We start from the raw sequence: 14,897 nt of genomic DNA on the forward strand, positions 1-14,897 counted from the left end.
GTTTTTAATTAGGAAACTAGACTTTTCACAAAACCATAAAAAACAATTCAATAGACCAATAATTGCAAATCACAAATCAGTCCTACCCCTTCCATAAGCTACTGTCAAGAAGCCTGCGTTCTAACTCTGTTCTCTTGGATGGAATGTAAAATTTTTCAAGAAACAACACTTACCTAATTCAATATTTTAAAAAATAATTTTTTTAAAATCCGTCTTCTTCCAGAGACCCTTAAAGATGGTACTTTTACCATGAATACAAACATTACAAGAAGATAATCAACTTTTAAAAAGTTATTTCCCTCACTCTAACTCCCCCTGCTTTTCTACTCACACACTTGACATCATGTTTTCAAAATCATGAGGTTAACATTAATTTGTAGTGTGACTAATGTCTGAGTTACAATGTTCTTAAAAAATTCAAGTTTTCTCCATTATTGTCAACTCATTTCTAGTTATTTCTCTTTTTGATTTGCTTAGTTCATTGAAGCTCTTTTCTGGGGCCTTTTTTCCGTATGTCTCCTATGCTATTTCCAGAGTTCTGTTTTCTATCTTTAAGTCTGTCAAACATAGTAGCTCCATTTTTTTTAAAACAACGTTTCACCTGTTCTTTCTCTTTTCTACATTGTACTTTATACTTTTGAAAATCAGTGTGGCCTTTTTCATTCATGATCAACATTTGCTATAACAGCTTTCCCTGAAACAAAAGGAAATAACTAGAACAAACAACATGCTGAATGATCAGGATGTGGCGACTAAACCTAGCCTGATTCCCAACTGGAGTACTTGGCCACCTACTTTATGTAATTTTAGGGATTTGAAAACCCCACAGGTCTCCAGATTTTCAGATACTGATTTACCATGATCCTTGTTCATCATCAGTTTGAAGAGGTAGGGCCTTATCTTTACTTGGCCATTGCTAAAAAAACAAAACAAAACAAAAACATAATCATAAATAATTATTGTTAGAAAAATTACTTGTCAAGTTGGGCTCTAAGGACAGGATATTTCACCATGCTACAAGGAAACAAGTAAGGAAGTAAGAAAAGAACATCTCAGGGGTGAGATCTCTCTAGTGGCAGAACACAGGAGGGCACCATGCTAGAGAGGTCTGAGTTCCACAGGATATGGGGAACTTAGAAGACATTATTTGTCTCCCCATGTGTCAAACAATGGGGCAAGCACCGAGGGAATGATAAAATGAAAGACATAGGCTCTGCTTTTAAATCACTTCCCATCTCACTGTGGAGATCAAGCCCACAACCCAGGTAGAACACTGTATGTAATTATGTTTTGTATGGGCAAGACTATGAAGAGTTCAAAGACATTAAATTCATTAGGATTACTAACTGCATTCTCTCGACACAACAATGACAATTTAAAGAGAAGATGGGATGAACACTGGGTGTTGTATGGAAACCAATTTGACAATAAACTTCATATATTGAAAATAAATAAATAAATAAATAAATAAATAAATAAAAGATGGAGAGTATTCATAGAAGGAGATGGGTTGGCATCCCACCCCACTGATAGAGGGGTTCTATGGAAGGAATTACCAAAAGATTAGGCAAAAATATTTTTAAGCACATTTGGCTTTAAGATGGGGACATCTTAAAATGGGAGATGTGGAGTCCATGTGAAAAACCATGCCTCACACAAAACATCTGTAATTCAATTTCTATTTATGTAAAAAAAAAGTCAAATGGAATTTGTTTGTTATTCTCCTAATTCATGATGTTTGACTCCACTGAGTTATAGCAGATATGATCTACAAGCATCTATTAAGTACCAATGTTGGAATGGTACTGAAGACTGAATTAATAGAACCCCATGAACTCTGTTTTTGCCCTATAGATAATTATAATATTGTAACTTAAGGAAATATTGATAGTAGAAATATCATTGGCACATTCTTTTAAGATGGTTGAAAAGGACTGTCCTATGCTGAAGCACCTGTGTTTTCACTGACTTCTTTGTTCCTCACCCTTCTCTTCTCAAACTTCCTATTTCTTCTCAAACTTCCTGAATGAATCTTGGCAGAAAGTTTAGTGAGTCAAATCTAAGAGATGGTAAAAGAATGTGGGAAACCCTAAGTTTGGCTTTTTTGAATCCTGAAGAAATACTTCTTTAAGGAGTAAAGGCCAACTCTATTCTTCAAAACATTTCACAGATAACTGCCAATGGCATTTATGTTACAACACAACCAGAGTTTTCAATGTGAAATAACTCAATTCATTAGAAGCAGTATTTCAAAAGAATAAGAACTAAAGGATTTAGAGAACTTAGACCCATTCCCAATAACTCAAACAGCCTTATTTTTCTCTTGGAGAAGTCATTACCAACACTGTCATTAGAGGAATCTACCCTTATTTATTTAAAAACAAAATTGACCTGAAAAATGGAGTGAAAATTACAAGAAGCAAATGCAGCTCTTCTCAATTTTGATTTTTATTTTACTGTTTAGTGTAGAATTTTGGAAAACCTCTGGATTCAGTGGAATGAAGAATCTTACAGTGTAATGAAGTCTACAACAAGAACACAATTGAATTGAAAATAAATTACTAGCTAATAGGGAGTCATCTACAATTTTAACTTTGGAGGTAAATGAGGCATGATGCTATTGTTATTCTACTTGTTATTTAGGTTTTTTTCCTTAGTGAAAATATGTTGAATAAGAATTTTTTTTATTATGAACGCTTTGGTATTATTTACATAATTTGCTGGGACTTGGAATTTTATGGAAACAAATAGTCTTTCACCAGTTCTTGATTTTTTTTTAAGATTTTATTTTTAAGTAATCCCTACACCCAATGAGGGGCTTGAACTCACAACCCTGAGATCAAAAGTCATGCACTCTATCAACTGAGCCAGCTAGTTGGTACCCCACCAGTACCCCACCAGTTCCTGCTTTGAAAATATGTATTCCTTTAAAGCTCACTTGAGAATTTAAGATCTTATTCACTAGTGTTCTTCAGGATACTTTGAAGAAAACATTGTTGTATGAATCCATAAAAAGTATTAGCATAGCTAATAGCTGGGTATTTTACAAATATTTATATTTTATGAAAATTCAAGCGTACTTGAAATTTATTTTTTTTCATTTTCTTTCTTTTTTTTTTTAATGTTTATTCATTTTTGAGAGACAGAGACAGAGAGCAAGTCGGGGAGGGGCAGAGTGAGGAAGACACAGAATCCGAAGCAGGCTCCAGGTTCCAAACTTTCAGCACAGAACCCGACATGGGGCTTGAACTCACGAACTACAAGATCCTGACCTGAGCTGAAGTTGGACGCTCAACCGACTGTGCCACCCAGGCGTCCTCGCATTTTCTTTTCTTAAGCAGACAATTCTGTGTTGAAAAGTATAAGACTACAAAGATCAGAGCAATATATCAAGGGAGAAGGGTGTCTACATGTTTAAGTGTGGGAAAAGAATCTGTGGATGTTTTCTCTAGACATTAAAGAGATGATATGTTAGACAGTTCCTGGTACATGGCTAGAGCTTTGATGTATTGTTTTTGGTTAACTGATACACTAAGGATATGGTTGCCCTTCACAGTCAGAAGTAAACATAGGATGTGAAAAGTAAATAAAGTCTGAAAGAGCAACTTGTACTAGAGCATTTAATATTCTTTCTCTGTTAGCACCATTCCCCACCCCAGTCTGTTTTATAAATACCTATAGTATGGTCAAGCATCAAGAGGAGGAAATAATGGGACATCTGAACATGGGAAAAGAGAAAAGATGAGATCTGAAGTGGGGGTGGGGCTCAGAGTTGGAAGCAAAAGCGTGCTTTGTCAGTTAACTACTTGGGGGGAAGTGGTACAATCCATGGGACCAAAAAAAAAAAAAAAAAAAAAAGAAAGAAAGAAAAAAGAAAAAGAAAAAAGAAAGATAACAGAAAAGTAGAACTGGAATTTAGGGCTTGGATCCAAATTGTACACATAACTGGCTTCTCCAATATCAGCTCCGTGTTCCCAGTTTATGAATAAGAAGAGGGCACCCAATCATTACTCATTGTGTGGTAGCTAGAATTCTGAGGATGTGAAGTAGTGACTACCTCCTGATACTGTGTAGCTCTAAACTCTTTGTTCACGTGCTTTTTTAGGATCCCTAAGAGAGTAGAGGGGCCCCTTCTGTGGTAAAGTTAGCTGTTCTAGAATAACTGGGGATTGCTAATTATTGTTATAAACTATCAATAAAGCGTAATAAAGAATTCCTTTGGGCAGAGCCTTTGGAAAACAGGCTTCGAATGGCAGCCTTATAACTAATGGGATATGTGAAATATTAGGTAACAGTCTGTACATATCAATGGCCTCTTTTAATAAGTCAATCTCTACTGATGTCCTGCTGTTAAGATTAAAGGACACCAAATATATGCAAGACTTTGAGAAGAATGAGGCCCAAGGTTTATATTTGAATTATAGAATTTATTTTATGCTTAGTGTGGAAAAAGCCTCAGCCAAGGTAGCTGTGTATAAATTCTGAATTATATACCATGAGAAAAGTAAATCTTAAGGTTCTACGCCCATATTTATTTGCAGGAGGTTTGGGGCAATAGGGAGAAGAGCAGGATATGGGAAAGGGACCCAGTGAAATGACAGTGAAGAAGACCAAAGATTCTTCTTATCTGAGTCTCTGTATCTCTCTCTTTTTAAGTTTGTTTGTTTGTTTGTTTGTTTGTTTGTTTAGAGAGGTTGTGGGGGAAGGGAGTGCACATGAGCGGGGTAGGGGCAGAGAGAGAGAATCCTAAGCAGGCTCTGCACTATCAGTGCAGAGCCTGATGTGGGGCTGGAACCCAGGAACCGTGTGGCCATGACCTGAGCTGAAATCAAGTCAGACACTTAACCAAGTGAGCCACCCAGGCACCCCACTTATGTGAATCTCTTAAACATTACCCCGGATTATACTTCTGTTTTTTACATTAAAATAAAATGGATCTTTAAGAGGACCTTTCTTCCTTATGACATAATTACTTACATCAATGTCTCTTTTCCCTTATTTACTTATAAACTCCTTGCAGAAGTAATGTGTCATATTTTCTACCTATATAAGACAGTACAGAGCTTTGCACACACAGATATTCATAAAACGTCTGGTGAATGAACACTATCTGTTGATTTTCCAGCTGTTATATAAAGCTGAAGTTCTATTCACATGTTATCAATGATAGCTGTGGCAGCAGATAATAAAAAGAGCTTTGATAGGTGGTTCTGAGTGGCATGGCTTCTTTTTCCAAAGAAGTGCTTTGAAAGGCAAACATTTCAATAACTGCCTAAAAATTCATCACTTATATCTGGCCATTGACCAAATTTCTCTGAATTTTTAAAAAAAATCACTCACAAAGTATATGTTCCTCAATATACAGAGCCTATTCCTCAGTAATAGAGCCTAGGTTTCATCCTCTGAAGGACAAAGGATGCCAGTTTTTAGAAGTGTATTTGAAATAGCTTCTTATGTAATTATAGATGTAAAATTGTATCTTCTAGCTCAAAGAGAACTGTTGCAAGAAAAACAGCCACTTCGTTTGTCTAGAATGTCAGGGTCATTATTTTTATGGGAGGCTTTTGAGAAACACTAATTTGTGGAAGAAAAGCATCGCAGAAGGCAAATTTGACAGTTTAAATTCTCATGCCCAGATTGTTCTAGGGATCATAGTTAATTGAAAGATAATGAAAGGCTAAATGCAGCTTTGTTTAACTACTTACAGAGCCAGTGAAGTGATTCTGAGTCTAATTTTCACAATCTGAAAGATGAAAATGTACTATGCTGTAGACAGAAAAATGCAGAGTAATTGAGAGATTATGAAATGCTGATGGGCATCCCAACAACATTCTAGTGTAGTTTCAACTGGTTCTAGACTCCTAGAATAAGCAAAATCCCTTCCCACACTGATAAACACATACTTGTATATAGCATTCCATCTTTGAGGCAGACTTAAATAGTATGTTAGTTTATTATTGTCTGGAAAGTGATGCCAATGAAAAACTGCCAATCTGGCCCTTTTAAAGAAATAAAAACCTAATCTGGTCTCAAAGTCAATCATTTTTCTTAGGTTTAACAACTAATTTTAACAACTAAAACCATTTTGTGCACAAACCTCAAGAAATGGAATCTGTCATTTACACTGCAGAGGAGTTTCAAGAACACAAGTTCAGCTGTGAAAAACTGTGAAAAACTGTAAACATCAGGACCTAGATTGCTTTATACTACCAGGATAATTTATTTTTGAGGGTTTTTTTGGGGGTAGAGAGAATATTTTGAGTAGCAATCTGTTATTACTGGCCCTTGCCTAACACCTCCTTGATGTCAATAAAAAAGATGTTCTTTGGGAACATTTACGTTTGGAGAGAAATTGAAACTAGTTTGTCTTATGTGGACCAATCAGGGTCAATCAGCCTGAATCTGAGAAATAGACTTGAATATAGGCCTTGCTAACGCCATGGAACTATTTCCAATGCTAGAAGGCCCTGACAGGTTAGAGAATGAGCTCTGTGAAGGAGAATGTCTTGGTATCACTCATAGAGCTTCTGTGCAAGAGGATTTCATAACCCAGAATCTACTTTTCTGAAGAAAATTATCATTGATACACACCTACCAAAACGAAGGTGCTAAAAATTGTTAGTTCAGTGAATGAGTAAGTGAATGAACAGGACAGTTTTATATAGTCAACCCAGATATACAATGAAATTTATTTGTATTTATTGACTTTCTGTGTCCTCTCTTATGTAGTCTGGGAATTTATGCACTACGGTAACATTGTAAAGACCAACTATTTCAAATTTTAAATAACTTATTTAAAAATAGGATTTTACAAATATTGATTATGATAATTGTCATTTGAATACTAAATTTTATATATGCTGCTAAGTCTTATATATGTATTAATTCTTTTTGTACACACAAAGAACCAATGGGGTCAGTATTAGCATCCCCATTTTATACCAGAAACAGAAGCTCAGAACAGTAAGTCATACATTCAAATGAATGTCATCACAGTCAGGGAGTCTGATTCCAAGGCTCACATTCTTAACCTCTAAATTGCAACATGAACACAATCAGTGAATATTTCAAACTTTTTTGAGACATACAAATTAATGTAGATCCCCCTGTGACTAAATATACATATGCACATTGAAATGTTATTTCCAAGGCATGTAGATAGACATACACATAGCCAACTCCTGCCCTTAGTATGAATCCCATGTTTACTCACAAAAACACCATACTTAAGAACGAGAAAAATCTGGGGTGCCTGGGTGGCTCAGTTGGTTGAGCATCCAATTTCAGCTCAGGTCATGATCTCGCGGTTTGTGAGTTCGGGCCCCGCATCAGGCTCTGTGTGGACAGCTCAGAGACTGGAGCCTGCTTCTGATTCTGTGTTTCCCTCTCTCTCTGCCCCTCCCCCACACATGGTCTGTCTCTCTCTGCCTCTCAAAATAAAGAAAACTAATAAAAAAAAAAATTTTTTAAAAGAACCAGAAAAATCTACAAATCATGTAGAGATATGGGAAGAAATATGAAAATTACAGTAAGTAGACTTCTAAAGTCTTTACCATAGAAATAAACAAGCATTGAGAGAAAAAAATATGTTTGTACCTTTATGGCTCACCTGTGAATAAAATTTACTTTCTTAAAGAAAATAGAGAGAAGGTTTGGCACAATATTTTAGAGCAATTATATATTCTGTAACAAGTAGTTTGGAGTTTACTGCACCAAAACTTCAAACATAACATCTCTTCTTAAATATTAGCAAAATGAAATTATAAAAGATTTATTTTCCCCTTGATTTTTTCCCTTCTTCCTCCCATTTCCCCCTCCCTTGTCTCCTTCCTCCCTTTAACCCCTCAAATTATTTAGTGCATATTATACGCTAGGCACTATTTTGGATGTTTATAATATACAAAAATCACTGTCCTCTTTTTCCATATCTACTTTTTTTTTACAGTTTATTTTTGAGAGAAAGAAGTAGGGAGCAGGGAGGGGTAGGGAGAGAAGGAGAGACTGACATATCTATATTGAAATTATTTATGTCCTATATTTAAAATGGCTTTTTTGTAGAAGCATATAGTTTGGTCTTGCTTTCTTATCCAATTTGACAACCTGAGCCTTTTAGTGTGTTTATACTATTTATATTTAACATAATTAGTCTATGGGTAGGTCAAACTCTATCATCTTGCTGTTTTTTTTAATTTTTTAAATGTTTATTTATTTTTGAGAGAATGAGAGACAGACCATGAGCAGGGGAAGGGCAGAGAGAGAGGGAGACACAGAATCCAAAGCAGGCTCCAGGCTGTGAGCCTGTCAGCACAGAGCCCAATGTGGGACTCAAACTCACAAACTGTGAGATCATGACCTGAGCCTAAGTTGGCTACTTAACCAACTGAGCCACCCAGGTGCCCCTTTCTTGCTGTTTTCTAATGTTTTATCTGTTCTTCATCTCTTTTGTCCTCTTTTTCTGCCTATTGTTGAATTTACTGAGTATTTTTTTTTAATTTTACTTTATTTCTACTATAGAAATATATGTCTTTTTATACAACTTCTGGTAGTTGCTGTAGGTTTTTAAATATACAATTTAGTTAGTCATGATCTACCTTAAAATAATGTATCGATAATTTCATATGTAGTAGAAAGACCTTAACATACTATCCATCCAATTCCTCCCTTCCATCTGCTGTTGTTGTCATACATTTTACATTCACATTTTGGATAAATATATAATAGTTACCATTATTTTTGCTTTAGACATCCAGTTATCTTTTGAAGCAATTAAAATAATAAAAATTAATTTTATGTTACCTTGCTTGATTCCATTTCCAATGCCCTTCATTTCTTGATGTAGATCCAAGTTTTATGGTTGGTCTTATATTCCTTTTGCCTGAAGAACTTCCTAAATTCTGAATATATTTTGAAGGCAGAGCCAATAAAATTTCCAGAGGTATTGATGTTGCCTTTGAGAGAAAGCAAGTCAAAGATAACCCCTAGGTTTATAATAAAACTGCTGATTAATCAGTGACAACAGAAAATAACTGAATACAAAGGAACATATTTAGGAAGGAAGAGATACTAGTGTAAAAAAAGAAAACACAACTCCAGAAAAATACTACTTGAGACACCAAATGTATTTTGTAATTTACTTATTTGCCATGTATTTTTCTTCCCCTCAAAGCCCCAATTTTAAAGACCTCTTAGAAGTCCCAGGGTCAGGGCAGGAGTATCTTGTATCTACCTCCTCTCTTGTATCTACCTCCTCTCATCAACCTGGATGCAAAACTCAGTCCCTTCACTGGTTTCAACAAGAAATCTTTCCCTCTCATGTTTATCAAGTTTCTTCTTTTCTTTTTTGATTTTTTCTTTTTTTTAAAACTCCTTCATGGGGCGCCTGGGTGGCTCAGTTGGTTAAGTGTCCGACTTCAGCTCAGGTCACAATCTCACGGTCCGTGAGTTTGAGCCCCGCGTCAGGCTCTGGGCTGATGGCTCAGAGCCTGGAGCCTGCTACTGATTCTGTGTCTCCCTCTCTTTCTGCCCCTCCCCCGTTCATGCCCTGTGTCTGTCTCAAAAATAAATAAACGTTTAAAAAAACTTAAAAAAAATAAAATAAAACTCCTTCATGTAGTTTTTGTTCCCTCCTTATGAACTTGCTCCCTGTGAATTCTGAATTCTTATTTTATGTGGAGTTTAACTGTCTCCTACACTCAGCATTATATAAACAAAACCCCTTAAGGAGGTTATCAGAATAAAGAAAGCCTCAGGATTTCCCCTTCCCAGCCATTTAGGTTTATGAATTTACCCCACTGTTGCAGGTAGTCTCCCCAGGATTTGCATGCAGGAGGTTTACTGGAAGTGCTCTTAGAATCAGTATATGTGAAGAAGCAAGGAAGACAAGACCAGGCAGAGAGAGAAGTTAAAATGAGATTCAGTTGAAATAGTAGCCTCAGTCAACCCCACAGAGGTCTCTCAAGGCTGAGATGATCCAACAAAGATGTCCCACATTAGCAAACATACCCTACAATCATTGGATACAGCTGCAGTTGGGGACAGGTGCATAGACTTGCTCAAGGCAACTTCCTTCACATAAGGGCAAATCCCAGAGTTGCAGGTAACTGTGGATCATTAGCAAACACTACTAGTATCTGAGACCATGAAGCCTTGACCATGAAGGAGAATCTGGGCAGTGTCCAAATGCATCCACTATAATCCATCTGTATACCATTCAGTTCTACTTGCTTCATATAGCATATTGTCTCCACAAAGGGAACAACTCCAGGATTAATACTGATATCCTTTCCTAGGAAAACACTATGAGGAGTTTAATGGGACAAGTTTAAGGTGCCCCTTGCAGATATTCTCCAGGATGCATCTGATTTTGTAGTCTCCCTCATCTATTAAACCATCTGTTAGATTCTGCTTACTTTCAACTATCACATCAGTTTGTCTCATTCACTTACTTGGTGGGATGACCCAGGCTCACCCCAGGCCCTGAGAATCTTCTTAGGATGTGGCTTCTGCACATGTCTGTTTACCAGAAAAGTTAGTCTAGGGAATACCAAGAACCCCCTTCTACCCTACCCTTTCTCTAGCACATCACCTGGGTGTCAAGTGTATTTTTCTCCATTTCTATTACATAAAAGCAGCCCTACCCTCTTCTGATGATCAGAGACAATTACTCTTGCCAGGATGTGGATCTTTTCTTTGGCCTACTGGATCCCTGGCACAAAGAACCTCAAGTAACCTCGTGGCAGTCATAGCTAAAGTTTACTGGGGCTCCTGCAGAACCATCCTCCCTCTGAGAATCACAACCACTAGACTTACAGAACCTAGAGTTGTGGGGATAGAAAGTACAGATTTTCCAAATGGGTCACTGGGAGTGATAATAAGTGGAGTCCCTTCTCCCTGGTTCCCAGATCAATGTATGGTTGATGGTTGATGATTTAGGGTGTGCTCTTTATTCTGGAGAATAAAGATGGGCACCATATCCTTGTAGAGTATAATTTCCAAGTTGCCATCTTAGATGTACCTTAAAAAAGCCATTCCATCACTCCATCAGGCTGGCAGAATCAAGTGATAGGATATGTGATAGGACCAGTGAATCTCATTGTCAGGTGCCTATTGTCACGTCTTATTTGTCATAAAGTGCACTGCTTGTTCCAATGTAATCTATGTAGGATCACATGTTGGTAAATCAAAAATTCTATTGCCCTTGAGTAATGGTGCTGCCTGTGTGCCTAATGGGCAGAAAAGGCGATCACATAGAGAACTCTACTCAAAATAAATTTCTGCCTTCCAAGATGGAATGGCCACAATGTAATCAACTTTGGCTAGTTGGTCCCCTCAAGGGATGGTGCTCTATTAGAGGGTGCTCTATTAGTATTAGTATCACTGCTCTCAGGTTAGGTAATTGGCAACAGCAGTACTAGGTCCACCTTGGTGAGTGGTAATTCACGTTGTTGGGCCCATACGCAGCCTACATAGCTTCTCCCATATAAGCCCTTTGTACAACATTGGGGTGGCTTTTGACAAAGACTGACTAGTATCAACTAGCTAAGTTATTCTATAAGATTGTTTCTATAACCTTCAATAGTAGATTCTCTCCAGGCTACATGTTTAGGTGGATCAGAGTTATCATATTTCACACCCATGGTGACATGTCAATTCGCATGTTCCTTCCCCAGACCCCTCTGTCTCATTTTTTTTAACATTTCTCCTTCCAAGCCCTTGACCAACAAGCCCAAACATTTGTCACTGTTATTGAGTCTATATATCTAATCTTCTTTAAAAAAATTTTAATTGTGTATTTATTTTTGAGAGAAGGAGGGAGCGAGCAGGGAAGGGGCAGAGAGAAAGGGAGACACAAAATCTGAAGCAGGCTCCAGGCTCTGAGCTGTCAGCACAGAGGCCCACGTGGGGCTTGAACTCACAAACTGTGAGATCATGACCTGGGCCGAAGTTGGACACTCAACCGACTAAGCCACCCAGGCGCCCCATATATATTTAATCTTATATCAACATACTTGTCTTTTTTTTTTTTTAATTTTTTCTAACGTTTATTTTTGAGACAGAGAGAGACAGAGCATGAACGGGGGAGGGTCAGAGAGAGAGGGAGACACAGAATCTGAAACAGGCTCCAGGCTCTGAGCGGTCAGCACAGAGCCCGACGCTGGGCTCGAACTCACGGACCGCGAGATCATGACCTGAGCCAAAGTCGGACGCTTAACCGACTGAGCCACCAGGCGCTCCAACATACTTGTCTTTTGACGCGAAATAGATGATGATCCACACCACCCAAACCTCTGCCAATTGGGAAGACTGCACCCTCTGCCCTTTCTCCAGGCCACCTGTGAGTGAGGCTATTGTGAAAGAGTCCAAAGGATATATGGGTTGTCTCCTGTTGTGTATCACACCACCTCAACACTAAGTGGTTTAAAACAGCAGTGTATTGTTTCTGGAAAAGAGATGACAAACATGGTCCAGGATGAAGGCACATGAGGTGGAATGAAAGTGAAAGTCAAAAAATGAGGATGTGAAGAATAGGGACTGTGATATCACCATCAATAAACAATGAAAGGATATGAGATAGAGAGACTGTGAGATAGACAATGAAGTTATAAATAAATATAGGAGATAAGCTAGAAAAAATCTTTATGCTTTATACTAAACAAAGGCATTATTCCTTATCTTTGTTTTCAGGCCTCTCCCCCACTTAGGACCCCAGTTGCACGGTAAACATTCTATTAACAGCTACACATTGAAAGATCCTATCAGAAACTACTGTGAGAAAAGGGTCTTCCATTTACTGCCTTCATGTTACCACTTCGACCTAGAATTTTCCTCCCACTCCATCACACCCCAACCCTCCATGAAATGCTTAATTACTTTTTATGATCCAACTCAAAATTGTGTGTGGGGGGAACTTAAATAAACAAATTGAGGCTCCGTGAAGAAACTCCTGTCAATAATGGATTTCCCTTCCCCTGAACACACTGAAACCCTTAACAACAGGGGCTATTTTACTTATCTTCACACTGCTACACAAAGCCCATGGTAGGTGTGCTGAATGAATGCCTTAGCACCTTACACTTAGGCCACACAGCCTTGTATTACATTTTATTATAGTCATTTATCATTTCTGTAAGTTAAAATCTCCCTGAAGGCAGAGACCAACCAGATCATAATTTTGATTCTCACAGAATCTGATAAAGTGTCTTAACATCAAGTTATGAACAAATATTTAAATTAACTTGTTAAGGGAATTAGTGAGAATCCAAGACATGTGAGAAGTTGACCCACGATGTAATTACAGGAATAGCTTCATGGCCTCAGTGAATCCCATGAGGATCTCTGAAGGTGGAGTGGCCCTTTAGATATGTCCCAAATCAAGGCAAGGGGGGCAAGCCTTTGTATCCTGCATCGCCCAGGCATTGGATCTGTGCTGTGTCACAGGAAGAGGGCATAACCTTGGGTGAGGCAGCTTCCTTGAGCCAAGGTCAATGCCTGAAGGAGGACGCAGCTGTGACTCTTCAGCATCCAGATCCCAGCCAATAAGGGGAGTGCCTACCTTGATTCTAAAAGACATCTAGGTGGTATGTGGCAGCATCTATACAGCCTTCCCTGAGGCGAAAATGCAGCCTCTTTCTCACCTTCCATAAAAATCCTCTTCTTAAGGTATGGCTGAGAAAACAAGAGGGAATTTACTTTTAACACCCAAGCCTCCAACTCTTCCTTTGAGCACCAAACAACTTCTTTTTCTCTTTGAGGGTTTGAACTGGCACTGGAGGCATTTCTTTCTGGCTCAGCCCTGTCACTGAGATACTGGAGAAGTTTCTCACACTCACCTCCACAATGCTCGTCACCCATGCCAGTTGTGCCACTGCCCCAGACCAATTGAGCAGGGTCTCCCTGCACCAGCAAACACCTCTGTGGCATGTGGCTCTCTAGGGGCCATGCAGCTGTCCCTAGCTTGCAGATCACAGCATTATAAAATATGGGCCTGAAAAAAATAAAATTCTCACCAGTGCCTTCTATCATCATTTGCACTCAGGATCAAGGCTTACTTCTAAGTTAATGACTCCTACATACAGGAAAAAGCATCAGCTTCTGTTCTTTTCAGGCCCTGCATGCATGATCCCTGCCTCCTACAGAAGGAGCCAGAATACTTATTGGGCAATTTTGCTTGCAGGGATGACTCACCTCCTTGCTTCCTCCTTGCTTTCTGATCTTAATTTCTACATGGCTAAGGAAAGTCTCCCATGGAAAATGTTGTTTGCTAAAAAATACCCATCTTTTCTATACCCAAGTTTTTTTTTTCAAAAATGGAAAGGAAGCTACTTTTCTTTCACCAGGCAACACTATGCATTGAATAAGCACCATACAAATGGGTAGTTAGAGGTGGTTTGTGCCTGGATGATCCCAGCTGTTCTCTCTCTGAACTCAGGTGTCATACGCTAAAACTAAATTAATGGAGTCTCTCACCAGGGTTCCCATTTTTGTCTGGATTTCTGATCAGAGCTGGAGATTGTAAGCCACTCTATGGGACCTTACTTGCAGGACAGTCGACTTACTAGGAAGGCTAATGAACCAGCATCATCAACTGCAACTCCCCACGTTTCAACTAAGGCCTCCGGTTCAACTCTGCCATTTGGTTGAGTGCCACAAAGACAGCATTTGTTACCCCTCCTTTCTTTTCTTCTTGAATAAAGCCTTGCTAACAAGGAGAATTTAGATCTCCCATGAATTCTAAAGCTTCTCTAATAATGCCTTGCTGTATGTTGCTCTTGTAATAACATGCTTTGACTGAATCCGATTTTCCAAACTGTTCAATAACACCTTGTCATATGGCTCATTGCAAAAGACTCTCTATTAACACATTTCCAGAGAACTCTTCTCCTTCCTGTTGATGCATG

At 38.3% G+C, this 14,897-nt stretch overlaps 1 long non-coding RNA gene across 2 annotated transcripts in view; it reads right to left on the bottom strand.

The window, feature by feature from the left end:
• The window catches only part of LOC122226331, a 54,888-nt gene extending 40,229 nt beyond the window's left edge, over positions 1-14,659 (bottom strand). For both annotated transcript variants that reach the window (XR_006205588.1, XR_006205589.1), the window contains exons 1-3: positions 14,556-14,659; positions 13,553-13,665; positions 8,797-8,948 (exon numbers count right to left, since the gene is read on the bottom strand). This is a non-coding gene — a long non-coding RNA (uncharacterized LOC122226331). The remainder of the gene's footprint in view (positions 1-8,796; positions 8,949-13,552; positions 13,666-14,555) is intronic.
• Between the last annotated feature and the right edge of the window lie 238 nt (positions 14,660-14,897).

Source organism: Panthera leo, chromosome C1 (assembly GCF_018350215.1).
Source record: "Panthera leo isolate Ple1 chromosome C1, P.leo_Ple1_pat1.1, whole genome shotgun sequence".
NCBI classification, from domain to species: domain Eukaryota; kingdom Metazoa; phylum Chordata; class Mammalia; order Carnivora; family Felidae; genus Panthera; species Panthera leo.